The sequence below is a fragment of the Lithobates pipiens genome, unplaced genomic scaffold (genome assembly GCF_037356315.1).
Source record: "Lithobates pipiens isolate NorthernLeopardFrog02 unplaced genomic scaffold, aLitPip1_a1.2 Scaffold_13, whole genome shotgun sequence".
Lineage (NCBI taxonomy): Eukaryota > Metazoa > Chordata > Amphibia > Anura > Ranidae > Lithobates > Lithobates pipiens.
The window spans coordinates 162,405,274-162,421,555 of record NW_027507718.1 but is presented as its reverse complement, the minus strand read 5'-3'; the positions used below and the strand labels follow the sequence as shown (position 1 = coordinate 162,421,555).

The 16,282-nt window shown below is 44.1% G+C and overlaps 1 protein-coding gene across 4 annotated transcripts in view; it reads left to right on the top strand.

Annotated features, from left to right (window-relative positions):
- Window positions 1-16,282, top strand: part of CHAF1A (chromatin assembly factor 1 subunit A) — a 623,099-nt gene that overhangs the window by 180,043 nt on the left and 426,774 nt on the right. The gene's annotated exons all lie outside the window — the stretch shown is intronic.

Genomic DNA, 16,282 nt, shown 5'->3' with positions numbered 1-16,282 from the left:
AAGTGTAAACTGGCAGAGGTTACATTTTTAGGTTGGTAATTAAAAATCTGTTTAGTATTATACCACATAACTCATTTTTTCCTTCTTTAAAAAAGCTAATTTGCAGCTTTTAAAGCTGTGTTCCAACCACAGAATTATTTTAAGTCCGCAGCTACAAACATTGTAGCTGCTGACTTTTAATAAGGACTCTTGCTTGTCCAGGGCACCCACAATGTCAGCCGATTCGTCCCTTGTATCAGGTCCCGGCTCTGCCAGCCTCACTAAGGGAAACAGGCAGTGGAGCCTTGCGGCTTCACTGCCCGTTTCCTACTGCACATGTGCGATTTCTGAATGGGCAGCTGTCTTCTGTGACACACATGTCCCAGAAGATATCGCGCCCAAATTTCCCAGAAATCAATCCGAGGAGGAGAAGACTGTAGATCACTGCGGAATAGGAATTGGCAGATCAGGAAGATCTGCCTAGCAACAGGCGTTTCTGGTGAGTAAAAAACAATTTTTTCAATTTTTTTTGGTTGCATTTCTATAAATCTTTTATTTTTTTTTGTTCAGGGTGGACCTTCACTTTAAGAAGGGATGTAGGTAAATTCAGGCATATTCAATGGCAGTCATTGCAAGGGCACATAGAAAACAAGTTTTTCATGTACCCTGTGCATACCACAGCAGTAGTGACCTGCTGCATTTTTCCACAGTGCATTTGATGGCACCAGAAGTTTTTGTGCAGTGCACTGCTTTGCTGTGTGGATGCCTGAACAAAGTGAGCACTTGGTAAACTACTTAAAGTACAAAAAAGTGAGATGCACTGAAACAGCACAATAAGCTACCACGTTTGCTTCTGCCATAAGTGATGGCAGCCCACAAATCTGTTTTTTTTTTTTAGCACGCACGGAGTCTTAAAGGGGTGTAAACTTTTAACGTGTATTCTAAAAATTGTCACAAATTTTGATTTATGTAAAAATAAAATGTGGAAAAGCCTCCTGAAACTTTATTTTGCCAAATTACCATTGCCTATATGGCTCTAATAATGGCAAGAAAGTGCAACATACTAAAGACTTCTATTGTAAAATGTCTGTCTTTTGGGCAGAGAGAATCTTTTATTAAGTTTGCCAACCGCCTCATGCTGATATACGTTGACAGAAGGGCTCTTGCAGGCAGAATCGCCTACCTGCACGTTGCCCTTTAAGAGGCGGCCAGCGTGTGGGATCGCCGCGGGGATACCCGTGATCGCCTCATGGGGAGGAAGAACTGGGAGATGCTAATGTAAACAAGAATCTCCCGTTCTGCGTAGTGACAGTGTCACTGATCTCTGCTCCGTGTGATCGGAGCAGAGATCAGTGATGTGTCATACGCAGCCATGCCCTCACACAGTTAGAAACGCGCCCCCTAGGACACACTTAACCCCCACCACTGTCACCCAGTGGTTAACCCCTTCACTGCCAGTGTCATTTACACAGAAATCGGTGCATTTGTATAGCACTGATTGCTGTATAACTGACAATAGTCCCCAAAAAATGTGTCAATGTCCAATGTGTCCGCCATTAATAACTGGCTCAGCAACCTGTTATGTATTGCCACTATATGTTCTTTATATGTATGTAATATACCTTTTTGATAAACTTACTTTATTATACTCTTTTACGGCTTGGTATGTCTAAACGTCCCTGGGGGTACTGGCTGTGCCATGCGCACAAGGCCAATTTTTTAGATGTGTCCGCCATGATGTCGCAGTCACGCTAAAAATCGCTGGAAAAAAATGAAAAGTCCTTCCTCGCCAGCCCTCAAAATTCACTCAGAAAATGCGAGCAGGCAAGTGTCAATTTTGAGGGATATATTCATAAATCTATACCCTATTTTGTAGACTAAGGATGTGACATGTACCATTTCTGCATTATGAGGCGATCAAGGAGAGGGGTTAAATGCGTTCCCTCTCACTGTGTTCAGTTAGTATGTGGGATTGTCACTGGGGAAACACAGATCAATCTTCCTGCATAGCAGAAAGACAGTGTGTGATCTCCCCTGTCAGGGCATGGCCATTTTCCACAGCTATTGCGGTTTTAAAGAATAGGAATAAAGGCCGATACCAACCAGCTCTAAAATCGTGGCACTCTTATTCTGACATTATAGGAAATCAAGGAAGAAGAAAGAGGGGGGGGGGGAGGGGAGTGCAAAGAAGGGATAGTAACACTATCCTGTCATACCAACTCAGTCTGGAGAGCCTCCAGAGTCATTCCACTTCAGGGGAGCTAAGCTGCCAGCTTTCAATACTCATCAGCATAGATGAGCTTGTGCCAGAGAAACCATTTTTTTGAAAATTTCTCACTTTCCAAACCAGATGGCCACCGATGGTGGCTGTGTCTTCTTCCAGTACAGGGGGATGCAGCCTTTTTTGAGCAGGAGAGGCCTGTCAGGGCTGGGTCCTCCAGGATCTGTTGCCTGTTCCTCCATCTTCCACTTGTGAGGACGTGTCGGGCCTGTGAACTCTCGACCAGTTTCAACTCCAGGAATCTAGGGTTGTTCAGTCCCGGACTGGAAGCCGGATTGCCAACTACAGGAGAGAGTGGAGACGGGAGTGGCATGACAGAAAAGCTGTGGAAGGCCCTCCGGGCAGTCTGCGAAGTTACTCCTACCCATGGTCCGACATCTGTTTCGGCAAGGTTGTCTGACACCAGGGCAGTGACAGCAGCTGGACCCCTATTACTGATTGTTCTACTTGCACCCATTGATTCAGAGTGTCGTGACACCAGTCCAAGAAATGGGTTAGGTGACTCGCCGTATGGTAAAGATTGGCATCTGGCAAGGCTATGCCTTCCCTCAGTTTCGGAAGGCAGTACTGTTTGCGCCAACAGTGGGGGCTTCTGAGCCCAGACAAAATTTACGACAAGCGTTTGGTTCGCTGCTCTTAGGAAGTAGGTAGGAACCTGTATGGGGAGTGCCTGAAAGTGGTACAACAGTCCGGGCATGACGTTCATTTTCACTATGCCACAGAACAGGCCATGCTTCCACTCCTGAAGTTCCTTCCTTATGGCCCTCAGAAGAGGGGGAAAAATCTCCGCCCTACTGGGCAAGAGGATGCTCAGATACTCAATGTGGGATGTAGCCCATTTAAAGGGAAACTTTACTTGGAGCAGGGAGGGAGCTAGGGAGGATGGCAAGGCCACATCAAGCACTTCTGATTTCTGGTACTTGATGCGGAACATTACAAAACATATTACAGTGCACACATTTAAGAATGAAATCTCCTGCAGACTAGTTAAAAACACCTGAACATATTCAAAAAATATGGGGGTTTGGTCACACTATATGATTATATAGTGCTAAGCCCACTTACTGCGTCAAAGTAACCCAATTATGATGTTTAACAGTGACAACTCCTCATGTCTTTAGTTCCTTTAGCAAGTTTGGGATAGATACTAGGGGGTTGGTAAAAAAAAAATACGCTATCTCGATTAACGATTAATCGTGCAGCTTTATTTCAGACTATTTTTAACATTTGTCCAAAGTCTCCTTATGAGTGAAATCATGGGCCCTGAGAGTGGTGGAATGGAGAGGCCCATTTCTAAGTGAGACAACGCTGTGTAGTTCGAGGTTTCAGCAAAAAAGTATGTTATGAATCGGATCTGAGGCATCAGGACAGCCCCACCCCCACAAGATGTTGGAGCTGGGAGGCCAGAAAGTAAAGTCTGGGATTGGGTAATGCTAATCCACTTTGGTCTTTACTATATTGCAAAGTAGAGGTGTATTCTAGCTACCTTTTTCCACATAAGTGTTAAAGTTTCAATGTGCATAAACCATCTGCAGAGAATCCATTGTGGGGAATTATGTAGGGTGTATAGTAACTGCGGGGACCACACCATTTTTTTGATAAAGTTAACTCTGCCAATTGCTGATGGAGGGAGTTTATACCATGCATTGCACTTGGCTTGAAATTTTTGGAACGGGAAAGTAAATTACATTCTAGAAATTTGGAGGGGTCTGTGGTGACTTGGACTCCTAGGTATTTAAACGAAGTCACAAGCTGCAAAGAGCCAACACAATCTGGTAGGTAGGCGCATAGTTTGTCCAAAGGGAGAACTGACTTGTTCCAAATTATGGAGAAGCTGTAGAGGGTATCGAAATGTTCAATGAAAGACGTTCTGTTTGCAAGGGACGCTTTGGTGTCACCCAAGTCTAGGAGGGTTTTGTCTGCATATGACATTTTATCTTCCCTGGGCCGTCTAATAAAACCTGTAATGTGTTGGGAAGCTCTGATTGTTGCTGCCAAAGGCTCCAGAGCTAATGCAAACAGCGGTGACAGGGGGCACCCTTGTCATATGCCCCTATGGAGTGGGAAAGAGTCAGTTAGATCCCCGTTTATTTCTAAGCCTAGCTGTAGGGGCTGAATGTAGAAGCTGCACCCACTTAATAAACTAGACCAAAGCAGTTCAAGACCTTACACCGAAATGACCATTGATCGCTGTTGAAGGCCTTGGCAGCGTCTGTGGGATTATCCGGATTATCAACAGGCACCTGAAGGTTTAAAAACGGATGTTTAATGTGTAGCGATGTAGATCTAGCAGGGATAAGTTCCGATTTAATCTGAGTTTAGAAGTTACCTTTGCCAAACACGTGACCAGAGCGCTAGCCAAGAGCTTGACATCTGATGTCAACAATAAAATGGGTCTATACGAATCTGGAAGTAAGCTATTCTTACCAGGTTTCAGGAGGAGGATAACCACTGCTTTACTCCTAGATGGGGTAAGGCATCCCTGCTCCAATGCATTTACAAAGGCTCATTTTAGGTGTGGTAAAAGGGTAAAGGCATACCTTTTTTATTTATTTTATTTTATTTTTTATAGACCTTCTCAGGGAGCCCCAGGTCCCAAGTGGAGACAGAGCCAGAGCATCAGCCAATCCATCACTAAAGGAGCAGTCAAAACAGCCCTGTCCACCTGGGACAGTTTGGATGGCTTACTTTTTACCTCACTGATTATCAAATGCTCTGCAAACTTGCTGTTAGCACTGTAGGCAAGTTTTCAGTGTTTTACAATAGAATTGAATGGAAGCAGTTGACAAAATTAAATGCCTTCCAGACATGACATATAGCCTCCCTTTTTTGCTGCGCACCAATGCAAAATAATGCAAACACTACATTATTTTAAATGTGAAGAGCTATATCTGCTGTCCATATTATCCATTGCATGCTGCTTTACTAGCCATTCAAACAGCGACAAATACACACTTCAAATGCCTGTTTCTAATGTTTCACACAGTTAACCCTTTGATCGCCCCTGATGTCAACCCCTTCCCAGCCAGTGTCATTAGTACGGTGCATATATTATATTTTATATTATATTTTATATTATATTTTATATTATATTTTATATTTTTATATTATATATTTTTTTTTTAAGCACTGATCAGTATTGGTGTCACCGGTTCCCAAAAAATGTCACTTAGTGTCTGATTTATCAACCACAATATCTGTCTCACTAGAAGTCGCTGATCGCCACCATTACTTCAGCCCCGGAAGATTTGGCTGCTGAATGACCAGAGCACTCTTTACCATTTGGCACTGTGTCGCTTTAACTGACAATTGCGTGGTCGTGTGATGTTGTAACCAAACAAAATTGACTTTCTTTTATTTCTGACAAATAGAGCTTTCTTTTGGTGGTATTTGATCCCCTCTGCAGTTTGTTTTTCGCTATAATTAAGAGTGACAATTTAAAAAAAAAAAAACCCTATTTTGTACTTTTTGCTATAATTATCCCCATTTGCTTTTTTTTTTCTTTTTCAGTTTAGGCTCATATGTATTAACACTAGGGGGCGATCAAGGGGTTCACCGTGTTCTAACTGAAGGGGGGATGGGACTAGCTGGGGAAGAGAAATGCATTATATGAATACACGATCAGTCTCTTCTCCCCTCAGTGACCTGGGATCTCTGTGTTTATACACAGAGATCCTGTTTTTCTCCGTGTCGCAATCGATTGCGGGAGCCTGGTGGTCCGGGCACTCAGTCTCTGGGGGTGAGCAGCGGGTGCCCCTAGTGGCCAAAGAAGGGACGTAACAAAAGAGCAATTTGCTCAGCCGAGCTATGTTGCGGCTGGTCGGCAAACGTTTAAAAAAAAAAAAAAGAAGAAAAAGTTCCATAAATATAATCCATAGTTTGTAGATGCGTTTGCACAAACTCATTAACATATGCGTTATTGGGGGGGGGGGGGGGGGGGTTTAAACTTTTTTTTTTTTTTTTTTTTTTTTTAAATATGTAATGGGTACATATTGGCCTAAATTTATGAAGAGATTTGGTGTATTTTTTTTTTTTTTTTTTTTTTTTTAATAGGATGTGTTTTTATAGCAAAGTAAAAAAAAAAAAAAAAATTAACAAAATTGTTGGTCTTTTTTTTGTTTATAGTGCAAAAAATTAAAACCGCAGAGGTAATCAAATACCACCAAAAAGCTTGATTTGTGAGGGGGGAAAAAGTCACGCATTTTATTTGGGTACATCGTTGCACGACTGCAATTGTCAGTTAAATTAGTGCAGTGTTGTATTGCAAATAATGACCTGGTCATGAAGGGGGGTAAACCTTATGGAGCGGAAGTGGTTAAACTTGCAGGCTCAGCTCTGCAGCCAGCCATTTCTGCAAATCTGTCAGACAGCTGCTAATTGGACAACAGCAATGGACAACCAACATTCCTGTCTTTCAGAACTGAACCTTGGCAGAGCTCCTACAGACGCTCCTTTCTGCGTTACTTGTTTGTGTTGATGCCCTAGAACTTTTCATGACCCAAATCTCCACCATGACTCGTGTGCAAAAACATTTAGCTGAAAGCCTGGACAGCTGAAGCTGCCTGTTGGATTCCTGAGACTGAACACTTGTTCGACACAAAAATAGCGGGACTTCTGATCCGACTTTGCCCTGTGACTTTGCTCCGACCACGATCTGACTTGCATGCAACTTTAATGAACAGGATCTGACTTGAGGAATGTGACTTGGGTCTGGTATTGATTTTCCTGCCAAATATACAAAAAAAACAGCGTGTGGTCTCCTCCCCACATCCATACCAGTGCCTTGGGGAACCACCACACCAAAACCATATTATGCCAGCTAAACCCCAAAGCACCTTGTCCCTATGTTGCGGGGGTCTGCAGGCAGGGGTCATATCGGAATCTAGAAGTCCCCTTTTAAGAAAAGGGCCCTCATTTCCACCTGCCCCATCCCATGTGAATGAGTATGGGTTACATACCGCTATCCATTCACCCAAAAAAAGTGTAGTGTACCAAATATGCGGCAGTTTTTGACGAGCCCTTTATTAAAAATGTTATGTTTCCCAATGTAAGTCCAACGTCAATCATGATGGCTTTCGCTGCCAACCTGATTAAAAAAAAAGTTCTGCACATGTCAAATGCTCCTGCCAGTTTGACAACTCCTGTGTCTGACAGTTCTTAGCAATGGGGCGTGGCCATATGGTGACAACCTGGAGACTCCTCCCCCTTGATGTCACAAACCCATCATGCCCGGGTCATGTCATCTCTAGGTTGTGTCCCTGCTTGGCCATGCCCCATTGCTATATAAGAACTGTCAGACATGGGAGCTGCCAGAAAGGCAGGAGCATTTGTTGGTATTTTTTTTTTTTTTTTTTTCTTTTTTCGGAGCGGTAGAGACGTGTTGGATCTACATTGGGGGACTTTATTAATTAATTTTTTTTTTTTTATTGAAGAACTTGTCAAAAACATGTTTTTTTTTTATTGCACTACCCCCTCTTTTGTTGAACTGGTAGGGGTACTATGTACCCCATACTCGTTCGCATTAGGGAAGAGTGGTGTGGGTTTTTTTTTTCCTATTCCCCCAATACATTTTGCATTGCTAACATTGCCTCTGAGCACGGTGCATCAGTTAAGATGCTGATGCAACTTCCATTCAATTCTATGGGCTGATAGCGGACAAAGTAGTGCAAAAGTCGGACCAGTTAAGATGGCCCTTATAGGAAATCATATATTTATTTTTTTTTTTTTTACTTTTTTTCATGACTTGCTGTGACGGAGCCCACCGTGAGAGGTGATGATTGGGTCTGTTGTTCAGACCCTGCAGCTGGATAAGATAAGGGAGACTCCTCAAGAATTATTATAGTAGGTTTTCTCCTTTTGAAGTAAATGTATGCTATGCATATAGCCGCCACCGGGGGCTGACAAAGAGCACATACCTTTTTCATGCCTGATCTGTCTGCTGGTGTCCACTCTCTATGCTCCTCCAGCCATGCTCCAGGAAGGATCAAGGTAAGGGTTTTTTTCCTTCTAGGATTCTCCCTCCACGGATTAGGGGGCTGAGACGGGCCTGGGTAGAGAGCGGTAATTTACCCGTCCACCACCGCCATTACAGGGGCTTCACATCCACTGGCCCTTCCCTCTCCTGTCTCAGCCTCTCCTCCATGCTTGCCAGCAGGGTTAGAGCCTCTGCTCAGATGCACACAGCCTATGGAGGGACACAGAGCTGACAGGCGCATGTGAGTGTGGGAGACGCAGGCATTCCCAATCGGCATTTACTTAGGCACCAGACTGAGTCTTAATTAGCAGCGGCAGTTGCTGAACTACAGGGCAGTCAGTGCATTTTTTTTTGTGTGGTACCGCTACCTTTTGTTGCTTTGCACTATAGGTAAGAGGTACAAGTACCCCGAAGACTAGGGGCTCTAAGCGGTCCCCTTCAGGCTCTGAAGACCCCCCTCTGCAGCACCCCCCCCCCCCCCCCCCCCCTGCAGGACCCGTGGAGGCTGGCCAGGGAGAGCCGTCTGAGTCAGGGGCTGCAGCTGCTTCTGGCACTTCGGCCCCTGTGTTTCATTACACAGGAGGTTTTTTCCTCAACCATAAACAGTTTAGAGGAAAGATTAGTGGCCTTAATCGCATCTTCACTCAGTGGAGGAAAACGCACTAGGCCCCCCTGTTACCCAGGACCCTTAGAGTGAGGAACTCTGGGATAAAGGCTCGGGAGGAAACTGATGATTCCACTTCTGAGGAATCTAGTGGAGAAGGGTCCTCTTCAGCTTCTCAGGATGAGAAAATGTTGGTGCAAATTCTTGCTGGATTGGTCCGTTCCACGTTTAAGTTGCCTGTACCTGAGTCAGTTAAAGAACCCACTTTTTCTCTGGGTTCACTGAAACCTCCTCAAACTGCACATGCTTTTACTGTTGAGGGTTTGCTGGAAAAGCTTATCTATTCTGAGTGGGATCACCCAGATAAACATTCTTTTCCTCCTGAAAATTTTTCTACACTTTATCCTATGGAGGAAAAATTTACTAAGATGTGGGGTATACCGGCAGTTGATGCCGTCATTTCCTCCATAAACAAAAGCCTGACTTGTCCTGTTGACAACGCTCAAATGCTTAGGGATCCAACTGATAAGAAAATAGAATTCCTATTATAATGTTTTTTCCTTGGCAGGTTCAGTAATGCAACCTGCAGTGGCAGCAATTGGAGTCTGTCAATATTTGAGAGATCATGTTAAACAGGTGCTTAAATTCTTACCTGAACAGCAAGTTTGGCGGTTAGCTAACCTTCCAGCGGTTCTGTGTTTTGCTGTTGATGCTATCAGAGATTCTATCCTTCAAACCTCTCGCCTTATGCTTGGATTGGTACACATGCGTAGAATCTTGTGGCTGAAAATTGGTCAGCCGAATCGCCATGTAAGAAACTCCTGGCGGGATTTCCCTTTCGTGTTGCAAAACTGTTTGGAGAGGACTTGGACAATTATATTCAAAGGATTTCTAGTGGGAAAAGCACCCTTTTACCAGTCAAGAAAAAGAGTAAACGTCCCTCCTTTAAACGGGCGCTTTCTCCAGTGCCAGGGATATCAGCCTCCAGGCAGTCACGATGGCCTCCTCCGTCAAGCTCTAAGGTTAAAACTCCTGTCCCGGGGGAGAAGTTCTTTAGGACAAAACGCTAAGACCTCCTTATGAAGGGGTGCCCCCACTCACTCGAGTGGGGGAAAGACTACTAAAGTTCTCAGGGCTCTGGCAGGAGGAATTTTGTGACAAATGGGTAGCCTCCACAATAAGGCTAAGTTACAAACTAGAATTCGGTAATTCCCTTCTCTTCGTTTCCTCAGATCAAATGTACCCAGAGAAAAGGAAGTCTCTCCTTCTAGCGTTGGCGTGACTATTGTCGCAAAAAGTTATCATGGTAGTTCCCATGCAAGAGCAGGGAATGGGGTTTTATTCAAACCTTTTCATGGTACCGAAGCCAAACCGAGATGTCAGACCCATTCTAGATCTAATCCAATTTCTAGAGATACGGTCCTTTCGCATGGAATCGATCCGATCGGTAATCTCCATCCTAGGAGAAGAACTTATGGCGTCAATAGACATCAAGGATGTGTACCTGCATGTACCTATTTTCCCTGCTCATCAAAAGTTCCTGCGTTTCGAAGTAGAAAAACGCCACTTTGCGTTCGTAGCTCTGCCTTTCAGGCTAGCTACTGCACCTCAGGTGTTTACAAAGATCTTGGCCCCTCTTCTGGCCAGAATAAGGGCCCAAGGTATAATGATGATAGCATACCTGGATGACTTGCTCTTGATAGACCGGTCGGTAGCCCGTTTCAACCAAAATTTGGTCACCACAATCAACTACCTGGAATGCCTAGGTTGGGTCCTCAACTTAGAGAAATCTTCTTTAAAACCAGTAAGAAGACTAGAGCATTTGGGTCTGGTCATAGATACAGCCCAGCAGAGAGTATTCCTACCCCAAGCAAAGATCAGTGCTATAAAAGAACAGATTCAGGTAGTCAAGGCAAAGAAGGGTCTTTGTCTATTTGTCTTTGTATGAGGTTGTTGGGGAAGATGGTGGCTTCATTTGAAGCAGTTCCCTACGCTCAGTCTCATTCAAGGCTACTGCAGTAGTATTAACCGTATCCTATCGGCCTGGAACAAGAAGGTTCAGGCGTTAGATTTTCTGATGCATCTATCCCCTACAACGCATCTGAGCCTCAGCTGGTGGTTGATACCCAAAAAACTGCAGTTACCTGGACAGTGGTAACAGATGCTAGCCTTTCGGGTTGGGGTGCAGTCCTGGAACAGTCGACTGTCCAAGGGAGATGGTCCAGGACCGAGAGGGCCTTACCCATCAACATTCTGGAAATCCGTGCGACATATCTAGCCCTAAAAGCCTGGACACTCGGGTTGCAGGGTTGCCCTGTCAGGATCCAGTCTGATATAAGCCACTGCTGTGGCATTGTCAATCAGGGGCACCAAGAGTTGTGCAGCTCAGGGAAGAAGTAAACTGGATCTTAATCTGGGCAGAAAGACCCGTGCCATGCATATCAGCAGTCTTCATTCCGGGAGTAGAGAACTGACAGGCGGACTACTTGAGCCGCCAGCTATTAGTGCCAGGGGAATGGTCTATACACCCCAACGTCTTTTTGGCCATGTGCCAGAGATGGGGAGGGGAGGAGGGGGGGGTTCCGGATGTGGATCTCCTTTGCGTCCAGGTTCAACAACAAGGTCGACAACTTTGTCAAGAATGAGGGATCCTCTTGCATGCGTGACAGATGTGTTGGTTACTCCATGGCATTAGTTCTCTGATTTATGCGTTCCCTCCTATTCTGCTACTGCCAAGACTGCTTTGCAGGATCAGGCAGGAAAAGAAGTCGGTGCTCCTGGTGGCCCCAGCATGGCCCAGAAGAGCTTTGTATGCAGAAATAGTGAAGATGGCGATAGGCTCTCCTTGGACCCTACCGTCCCGTCCAGACCTACTATCCCAGGGATCGGTATTAAATCCTACCTTACAAATGCTAAATTTAAGGGTTTGGCTATTGAAACTCACATTCTGAAGAATCGTGGGCTTTCGGGCCCTGTGATATCTACCTTGATTAATACAAGAAAGCCAGCTTCCAGAATAATTTATCATAGTCTGGAAAGCATATGTCTCCTGGTGTGAATCCAGGGGTTGGCACCCCAGAAAACATATATCATAGGCAGAATCCTCGAATTTCTGCAAAATGGGTTAGAGATGAAACTGGCCTTGCGTACCATCAGTGGCAAAGTCTCAGCCTTATCGGTTCTGTTTCAACGTCCACTTGCTTCACATTCTTTGGTCCGAAGCTTTATACAAGGGGTAACATGCCATAATCCTCCAGTTAGGGCGCCTCTGAACCCCTGGGATTTGAATTTGGTTCTGTCAGCTTTACAGAAGCAGCCTTTTGAACCAATACATCAGATTCCCTTAGTTCTGTTGAGAAGGAAATTAATTTTTCTTTTGGCCATTTTTTCTGCCAGAAGAGTATCAGAATTAGCGGCCCTCCTCTTGTAAAGAACCGTATCTGATAATGCACAAGGATAGTGAGGTTACGCCCTCATCCTAGTTTTCTACCGAAGATGGTCTCAGGTTTTCATCTAAACCAAGATATTGTTCTGCCTTCCTTTTTTCCAAATCCCTGTTCTACGGAAGAGAAGTCACTACATTCTTAGGCTTTGACTACTCTCTACATCCAATCTGGAAGCGACGGCTCAGGTTTGCAAAACTGATGTTTTGTTCGTATTGCCAGAGGCTCCTAAGAGGACAGGCGGCATAAAAATCTGCCATTGCTAAATGGATTCGACAAGTTGTTCAAGCTTATGGTTTGAAGAAAAAGATTCTGCTTTTTCAGATCAAGGCGCAGTCCACTAGGGCTATTAGTGCTTCGTGGGCGGTGCATCACCAGGCCTCCATGGCTCAAATCTGCAAGGCCACAACCTGGTCATCAATCCATATATTCACCAAATTTTATCAGGTGGATGTGAGAAGGCATGAGGACTTCGCCTTTGGGCATAGTGTGCTGCAGGCAGCCGTACAGGGTCCTCAGGTCTGCGTACACCCTATGTTGTGTTGTTCCCCTCCCCTCAGACAGGCATTGCTCTGGGACATCCCATCAGTAATTGAGTCTGTTTCCCGTGAAGTACAAGAAAGAAAATTAGGATTTTTATTACAGCTTACCTGTAAAATCCTTTTTTCTTTTGAGGTACATCTCGGGACATAGACTCAGTATTTACTGGTGGATTATAAGGTATCACTAGGTGGACACTGGCACACCCTAGACAGGAAGTTCAATCCCCCATATAAGCCTTCTGGAGGTACCTAAGTTTTGTAGCAAAGCAATATAAGTGTATTAGAAGAGGTCCCTCCCCTCTTCTAATACCTTGTGTCCTGTGATGTACCTCAAAAGAAAAATTTTTTTTTTTTACAGGTAAGCTGTTATAAAAATCCTATTTTTTTTTTGCTATAATAAATATGCCAATTTTTGTTTTTTAAACACTTCTTCCTCCGTTTAGGCCGATATGTAGTCTACGTATTTATGGTAAAAAAAAAAATTGCAATACGCGTATATTAGTTTGCACGAAAGTTCGTGTCTACAAAATAGGGGATAGTTTAATGACATTTTTATTTATTTTATTTTACTGGTACTGGTGGTGCACTGCGATTTTTTTTTTTTTTTTTTTTTTTTTTTTTTTTTAATAATTTTTTTTTTTTATCGTGACTGACACATTGCGGCAGACATATCAGACACTTTTGACACCGTTTTGGGACCATTCACATTTATACAGTGCTATAAAAATGCATTGATTACTGTATACATGTCACTGGCAGGGAAGGGGTTAAATCTAGGGGGCAATCAAGAGGTTAAGTGTTACCTAGGGAGTGATTCTAACCCTAGGGGGATGGGACTCGCAAGGGGAGGTGACAGATTCCTCTGTATTGGGAACACCACAGATCCACGGTCCTGCTCTAACGGGCAATCGCAGGTGCCCGGCAGACATCGTGGCCTCCAGGCACGTGCACTGGCTCCCCCCCCCCCCCCCCCCCGACAGCCCAGGAAGTCATGACTCACACCCAGGATGGGAGATCCCTCCTGCAGACGTCATATGATAGTGGGCGGTATGTGAAGTGGTTAAAGCGGAACTTCTGTCTTTTTATTTTTATTTTTTATCTTTCCATATATTGAATCTTCTGACCTTGTTTTTAACTTTAGATGGTAAAACATTTTTTTTTTTTTGTTTGTTTTTTTTTTTTATTACTAATTATGTGAGCAGACTGCAGTTCCTCTTTAGGGACAAGGAAACCTAAATGCTGTGAGTTCTTAATCGACCTTTTAACCACTAGGCGCCTGCTCTATAGCCGAAAGACGGCTGCAGAGCGGATGCCAATTGCCGGGAGGCCGTCCCTGGACGTCCTCCTGTTTACTTCCGCAATGCACGCATCGGAAGTTCTGTGCTGGCCGTGTCCCCCGGACACAGCCAGTCACAGATCGCTGTAAACGGCCAATCACAGCGGCCGCTTACAGCGCGATTGGCGTGCCTAATGAGAGAGAATCTCATATGTAAACATATGAGATCATCTCTCAGAGCTGCTCTCCCTCCTCACACAGACAACGTGAGAGGAGGGAGAGATTAACGGCTGCGGCGGCCGTAAGTAATGTCCCCAGTGTGTCATCTGTCCGTGCCGTCTGTCCCCGGTATCTGTCCCCAGTGTGATGTGTCCCCAGTGCCATGTCAGTGTCACTGTTCTGGTGCTCCAGAGCCTTCAAAAGTGTACTAGGTAGTCAACAAATTAGATGTGTAATTTATGCTCCTAGAATACGTGACGGTGCTCCCTGCATGTTGGGCCTCTCTGTGGCCAGGCTGTGGAAAAGTCCCACACATGTGGTATCGTAATACTCAGGAGTAGCAGAATTTATTTTGGGGCATTATTTGTGGTATACACATGCCAAGTGAGAGAAATAACCCATTACAATGACAATTTTGTGAAAAAAAATCAAGAAGAAAAATCATTTTGGAAAGAAATGGGAAAAAATGACAACACCAAAAAGCTCACCATGCCTCTTACTAAATACCTTTGAATGTCTACTTTCCAAAAAGGGGTAATTTGGGGGGTATTTGTACTTTCCTGGCTTGTTCAGGTCCCAAGAAATGATAGGCCACCAGTACATCAGATGTAATCAATTTTGTATGATTTGCACCACAGCTTGTAGACTCTCTAACTTTCACAAAGACCAAATAATATCCACTAATTTGGGTTATTTTTACCAAAGATATGTAGCAGTATAAATTGTGGCCAAAATTCATGAAAAAAAAAAATTTGCAAAATTTTATCACAGAAACAAAGAAAAATGTGTTTTTTTTTGTTTGTTTTTTTCAAAATTTTCAGTCTTTTTCATTGCACAAAAAATAAAGGTGATCAAATACCACCAAAAAGTTCTATTTGTGGGGAAAAAAAGGACAAAAAAATTTCATATAGGTCCAGTGTTACATGACTGAGTAATTGTCATTCAAAGTGTGAGAGCACCGAAAACTGAAAATTGGTCTGGTCACGAGGGGGGTTTAAGTGCCCAGTTGTCAAGTGGTTAAAGGACACCTGCCCATTTTCAGCTATCTGCTAATGTCCAACTGACTATTCATATACTTCAGGCTTTTGGTCTGGTAATCACCTTTAAGAAGTCTGACCTCCATCCTTCCCTTTGTTTAGAAAACCTACAGTGGATATAGTCTACACACCTTTGTTAAAATGTCAGGTTTCTGTGATGTAAAAAAAATTAGACAAAGATAAATAATTTCAGAACTTTTTAATGTGACCTATAAACTACAACTCAGTTGAACAACCAATTGAAATCTTTTAAGTGGAGGGGAAAAAAAATGGTTGCACAAGTGTGCACACTCTTAACCATTTAAGCCCTGGACCAGAACACTTTTTGCCATTCGGCGCTGCGTCGCTTTAACTGACAATTGCACGGTCATGCGATGTGGCTCCCGAACAAAATTTAGGCCGATACCTAATAATAATTTTTTTTTTTTTTACTAGTAATGGCAGCGATCAGCGATTTTTTTAATCATGACTGCGACATCATGCCGAACAGATTGGACACTTTTGCCACTATTTTGGGACCGTTGGCATTTATACAGCGATCAGTACGATTAAAAATGCATTGATTACGGTGTAAATGGGACTGGCAGTGAAGGGGTTAACCCGGAAGGGGCTGCTTCGGGGGTTAAGTGTGTCCTAGGGTGTGATTCTAACTGTGGTGGGAGAGGCTACGTGTGACATGACACTGATCACCGCTTCTGATTACAGGGAGCTGTGATCAGTGTCTGTCTAGACAGAATGGGGAAATGCTTGTTTACATCAGCATTTCCCTGTTCTTCCTCTCTGAGACGATCGTGGGTATCCCCTGGACATCGAGTCCACTGACCCGCGATCACACTCACGGAGCTCGTGGCAGGGTCGCGCGCTGGTGGCAAATTTAAAGGACGTACCTGTACGCCCATTTGCCTGTCCGTGCCATTCTGCCGACAT